This window comes from Rhododendron vialii, chromosome 2a (genome assembly GCF_030253575.1).
Source record: "Rhododendron vialii isolate Sample 1 chromosome 2a, ASM3025357v1".
NCBI lineage: Eukaryota > Viridiplantae > Streptophyta > Magnoliopsida > Ericales > Ericaceae > Rhododendron > Rhododendron vialii.
Window position 1 is genome coordinate 39,397,111 of NC_080558.1, and position 7,057 is coordinate 39,404,167.

Consider the following 7,057-nt stretch of genomic DNA (forward strand, 5'->3'; position numbering starts at 1 on the left):
AAAGTACTAGTAGTATGAATATCGGCTGAAGAAGAAAACGGCTACGGATGGCATTGGGAAAATTTGGAAATAAATGTTTGTTGACATAAAGAATATATGGATACAAGTCTTTGGCCATTTTAGTCAACTTCTAGAATAAAAAACCATTACTTTCAAGGGTACCGTACCTACCGATAAAATTGATTGGTTAAGGAGATCTGGAGATGGAGTCGACTACTTCTAGATCAGCTCTTCTTTGGTTGATATTTTTGATTTGGTCTTTGCCTTCTAGAGCACCAATCACATATTGAGTTGCATGCAGATAATTTCTCTTGGTGCTTTTTGAGTTAGTCTAACAAGAGATCTCATGCCCAAGTCATCTTTTCTTCATTTTTATGTAAACAAAATGGTTTTTTCTTCCTTTTTCTCTCAAGTTCAATTCTCGTTGTCAACAACTCTCGGGGGCTTAGGATCACCTCACCGCCACGAATAAACGTGTGAAACAACTGTAAAAAGGACTGTAGGGATTAGTTAGATTATTGGCAATGCTAATAACACAAGTCAATGAAGACTGTGGCAAACATTCACCTGCATAAAATGTCAGGTTGTACTTGTATATGTAGTAATGCTATGGTGATCAAATTTTGAGTATTATGTGATATATCATCAATGTATTAATGAAGTACATGCCAACTAGAATATGTTTTACAAATGCAATGAGACATTTCACATAGTGCCTAAAACGTTGTAACCACATGTGGTCATTATAGCATTATTGCTTATAATAATGTAAATAATGTGGTTTGTTTACACTGGACCAATCATGAGATGGAGCTAGACTTGGCCATATGGGGCTACGGCTCCCGCGTTGTTTCAGGTTTTTTTTTAAATTTTAATATTAATATTAGACATTTTTTGTTTGATAAGAATACCCAGATATTTTATTCTGGATTGGCTATGAAAATTGTGTCTATGAGAGCTGTGAAAATACACAGTTTACATAGTTTCACCACACACTAAAATAAACAGTTCTCATATATAGAAAAATACACAATTCTCGTAGACAGTTCTCATAAAAAAATACACATTTCTCATAGACAGTTTTTATGAACAATACACAGTTCTCATAAAAAAATGCATTATTCTCATGGACAGTTCTCATGAACAATACACAATTCTCATAGAAAAATACACAATTTTTATAGAAAATACACACACGAACAAAAAATATTTTTCAAGAGCACACCATTATGTTTTTTGCTAAGCAAGCACAACATTATTGCTAAACCGACTAAAATGGTTTGGCTGAATTGGATTGTTGGATGCCTTAGCTGATGATCTCTCTGAAAATCGGAAGGCAAATGGCCCCAAATAAATTTGTAGTGAATTCTTACAAATATAATCAATTGTCCTTCGTCTTCTTTAACTCAACTCAACCCTACCATGTCTGATATCCAAGAACCCACCATCTCTCCATTTACTGCCATGGAAGCCCCCACATCATCTCAGGGCATCCATCGTTGAAGAATTTGACCAGAAGATGTGGTGTTTGATCGGCATGGCGTCGGATTGAGAGAGGTCATACGAGAATGAGATCAATGAACTTGTCGAAGTCGACGTGTTGAGCTAGCTAAACTCGCCGAGGTTGACGTGGCCGTCGCCACGACCTCGCGGATAATGGTGGAGATCTCGTCGGAGCTGGTTGAAGACACAGTTGGATTAAAAAATGAGAAATCTGTGACGAAGGAGGATTCCAGACGCGAGAGAGCTAGAGGGGCGTTCGGTCGGTTTGGTCCATTGGGGTATGTTCGGTCGGTTTGGTCCATTGGGGTATAAAAGTCATTACGCAACATAACCGAGCCTATATAGATTTGGATAAAATATTTAGGGTTGGAATCAGACCAAACCTAAAAATAAAAAGGACTGGGCTCTAATTTTTCTTTGCGAGATCTATAAAATTAGATCTATATTACATATTTTTTGATTTTAGTAAATCTATTATTTTTAACCTTGAAAATTACAGATAAGTATTTATTTTTTTACGGGTAGTCCAGAATACTGAAAGATAGAACCTTTCATTATCAAGTGCATGACGGAGAAAGTCAAATACAAGTAACGTAAGAGATTTGGTCAAATCGGTTTGTTGATTTACGAATCGCTTGAAACGCAATCGAACCATAAATCAATTTATTTAGTATTTTAAACCTGAACACACCGAAACCAATTGGAAAAGTCGACCAAAATTAACCGGTTTGGTTTGAACTGTCCGTTTCTTTTGACGGTTTCTTTAACATCCATAGCCCAGGTCAACTTTCAAAAAAATAAAAAAATTATATATAAAACTTAACCCAACTAAGTTTAGCCCAACCTTTTTTATCTACCAATCTATTTTAGCCTAGGGTAGATTATATTTCTCGATTTGCCATTGTTCCAAGGGTTGGGCTGTTCGTCCATTTTCATTTTTGTGTTCGCTCTTGTTGAGTTGAAAACAGAGAAACAGAAAGTTTCATTTCGTCTTGTTATGCCCTTCAAGTCAAACTGCCTCTAATTCTTGTGAACGTTCAAATTAAAGTTGACTCTCTCTCTCTCCCCCGAAATTTGTGGAGAAAAAATCCATAATTTTCTTTAATTTATAATAGGAAAAATCCATCATTTTCATTTTTGTTTTCGCTCTTGTTGAGTTGAAAACAGAGAAACAGAAAGTTCCATTTCGTCTTGTTATGCCCTTCAAGTCAAACTGCCGTTAATTCTTGCGAACGTTCCAATTAAAGTTCTCTCTCTCTCTCTCTCAATTTGTGGAGACAAAGATATGTCACGTAGTCAACCTTGGAGGAAAAATCCATCATTTTCTTTAATTTATAATATTAATGGCTTTGTTCGGTTCTTAGTTTAAAGTTTTGTTTTAATTTTGTTTTTCAATCATTACCCTACTTCTCTCTCCAATCATTACCCTATTTTTTCAATTATTACTTTCTCATCTCTCTCTATCTCTCTCCAATCATTACCTCTCTCTTCAATCATTACCTTATTTCTCTCTTCACCCACTATCAAAACTAAACTAAACTAAACTAAACTCTCAACCAAACAAAGCCATTAATCGACTCCCTCTCCGCTTAATCAAGCATATCCAGAATAACTCCCTAGTCTAGTTCCAATTGTGCCGTCACATAGATGAATCAAAGCTAATTACGGGTGTGTTTGATTAGAAAGAAAAATTATGCTGGAAAGTAAATATGAGAGAAAGCGGAGTGATTACCGACTCGTGTGTTTAATTTGAAAGAAAATTACGCGTCAAATGATGAATTCAGGTAGCCTGATAACTTGTAACTCATGGGATTAGTTTTAGGGGTCATGATGAAAGCCGTGATTCACTGAATCGTAAAAATTGTCTTGACTTGATAGCTTTCGGAAGAACGTAAAGAAAAGACTGTCGAGGTTGTGCAAGATAAAGCTCCTAAAAAATGCAACCATCGTCACAAATTCACGATTCTTTTTGAATGTTTTTACAACCAAAGGATCGAAGAAACCAATTTATGAGAATATTGGGGACGCAGAGTCCTCTATTATAGTTGATGAAGCTCGGGATGAGGCAAACGGGGTGCAATGTCTATTGACTATTGTTCTAATAGTCGTGGAGAAAAAGGGTCTTGTTTGCGAGCACTTGTTTCGGGCTTTGTTCATGTTTCCAATACTGTAGCATTGATTCTAAAAAAACAAGATTTGTGCAGTGTAACTGTGTTGCCCAACATAATTTAGAGATTCAAAATGTTCGAGGGCAATGACATGAGGCAAGTAACATGCAGGTGAGTAAAATGGATTACAAGCTTTGACTTTGCATGATTGTTGATATGCATACTATGTACATTGTTCAACACATCGCAATTGACACTCGTTATAGCATCTAGAAGTTTTCCCCATCTTTCATTTCTTTTGAAAATTGGCTTCTATTGTGAATGTCGTGTGCCTCATTGTTGCATACGTTATGCCCATTGTTGCATATGTTATCCCCCATTCCTGTCTTCAAGGCTGGCCCAAGGTATTTAGATGCCCTACATCAAATAGTGGAATAAGATCCTACATAAATTTTTTAATTTAAACACTACAACAAATTTGACTTTTGGCGACACGAATTGGCGACACGCCCAAAAATACGTCGCCGTTGGGTATGTATTGGCGACAAACTTTGATGTCGCCAATAATTTTCACATTTAGCGACAAGGATTGGCGACACAACAAAAATGCGTCGCCGTTTGATATGTATTGGCGACACATTTTGATGTCGCCAAAAGTCTTCACATTCGGCGACACGAGGTGCGTCGCCTTTGGGTATGTATTGGCGACGCACTTTGATGTCGCCAACAGTCTTCACATTCGGCGACGCAAATCGCGTTGCCAAAAGGCAAATTTACGTTCGCAAGCAATTGGCGACGTGAAGCATGTCGCCGTTGGGTACGAAGTTTTTCATCTGTACGAAAATTCATTATTAGAATGATATATTACATTCGATCAAATATGTAACAATAAGAGATTTACTTTATTTTTGGCAGGAATGATTTAGTCCCTCTTATGTAAAAGATAGACGGTTCTAATTTTAAAAAATAGCTCAAGTGGCCCTCTAGCTAGTTGTGCACTAGCTAGCTGAGATCAAATTATCACCGATTTTGGAGAGAATGATATAATTGATAAGACGTTAAATCCTAACGGTTTAGATTGACCATTCAAAAAAATGAGCCAGCAACTACATGCCATTAGAATCTATACATTCAATTTACTTGTTTCTAAACCAATGTCTTATGCTATAGTATAATGTACAGTAGCCAGATGACCGCAGCATAATCACGACGATCGATACCGTTCATTTTGTTGCGGTTAGTGTTTTAATCATTCTCGTAAATTTTTAGGTCTATCGGATTTTGAAAGCCTCTTCATCGGGACGCAGATTTATTATTAGAATGAAATTTTACGTCCAATCAAGTATGTAATGATAGAGACTTACTTCATTCTTAGCAGAAATGGTTTAATCTTTCTTATTTATAAGATAGACAATTCCAATTTTAAAAAAATAGTTCAAGCAACTCTCAAGTTGTACACTGCAGGACTTTAATGCCTCAGGAACCACCGAATGTGTTGCGATCATATGGTTGCTGACATCTGATTATCATCAATTTTGGTGAGAATGATATAATTGATAAGACATTAAATGCTAAAGGTTTAGATCGATCATTTAAAAAAATAGCAGACCACTACATTTAAAATGTATACATTAAATTTATTTATTTCTGAACAAAGGTCTTGTGCTAATCATTCTTATAAATTTTTGGGTCTGTTCGATTTTGAAATCCCCTTCATCGGAACGTAGATTCTTTATTAGAATGATATTTTACGTCTGATCAAGTATGTTATGATAAGAAATTAAAAAAAATCTAGTGAACCCATAAAATTAATACATAGATATATAAGTATCTACTCCCTTCATTCCAATTCAAATGTCCCCTACGAATTTTTGTGCATTTTCACTTTAATTTGGTGTAAAAAAATAAAAAAATAATATATCAAATTTTTTTTTTTGGGTTTGAAAATGAACGAAAATCAGTAGTAGACATTTAAATTGGGACAGAGAGTGGAAGAAATTAACAATCGCAAAAAGAAAATTATTAAAATACAATAATATAAAACGACGTCGTTTCGAAAAGACCCAGTCTTTTTTTTGGGTCCAAAATACTTCAATTGTTTCACCCTATTTGAATTTTGATAAGCATGAAAGTTGTTAACCCTTTGTGTTATTGTTCAAATCCAATTTGAATTACTTCAATCACAATTATGAGTTAAAAGTTATGCCCGAAATACTAAATAAATTAACTCTGATTGGGGGTAATTCAAATTGGGTTCGAACAATAACATAAAGGGCTACAATTTTCATGTTTATCAAAATTGCTAATTTTAATGTTTAAAGTAGGGGTGTGCAAAAAACCCGCAACCCGACCCGAAGGGTCTCGGGCGGCTCCGAACGTAGGCTTCGATCGGGTACGGGTTCGGTTCTGTTAAAAAAATGAGTTTCGGTTCGGATTTCAGGTCTGTGCATTTTTTACCCGCTGGGGTCGGATCCGACCCGACCCACTTAAACCCGACCAACCCGACCCGACGAAAGAAATCGGGCTCGCGGACGGGTCTATAGCATCAGTCGGTTCAGTTGCGGGCTTGTATTTTTCGTGCACACCCCTAGTTTAAAGGTTCAAAATCATGTTTGATTCAACTTTAATTGCTATTTTAATGTTAAATATATACTATATATATTAGATATTCCAAACATATAACGAAAAGTGTGTCTAGTGCAGTTGGTCAGAGCCTTGTGTGTAAAGGTTTGTGTGGTTGGATGTCTTGGGTTCGAAACCCAGGAGGTGCAAGAAATTTGTATTTTTCATTAAGTAATCTTTCGGCGACGCAACAATTGGTGCCGCCAATATGCTACCTTTTGGCGATGCAAAACACGTCGGCAAAGGTGTAATACGTTTGCCACATTAACCATGCTTTCGCCGACGCAAAGCGCGTCGCCAAATCTATTGCCTTTTGGCGACAGAGGTGTTTGTGTCAGCAAATACTATTGCCGACATAGCAACGGCGACGGCATGCCGACGCAAGGACTTGCGTCGCCAAAACCCTTTGCCGACGCAAATAAGCCTTTGCCGACATACTATTGTGCGTCGCCAGAACCGAATTTTGTTGTAGTGAAAAATAATAAACAGAAATACTTATCTATATATCATTTTCGTTCATACTATTCAACATGGTAAATATTTCGGCATTAATAACTTGTGCGGTTGCTATAATATTCAGTAGACCGAGTTTGAATCACAACAGCCTCAATTTGTGTGACTAGATTTTTTTTTTTGGCAAACAGACACTTTAAAAAAGTATCCTACCAGAATTTGAGCTCAAATTCTTAACCTCAGAAGGTTAACCTCCGATTTATACTAGCCAGTGGGCCTTATCTTATAAACCACTTCATTCATGTTACTATTATTTTCCGAGGTGGGACAGGGACTTCACAGTTCTCATTTTGGAGAGGTGACAAGTCTCA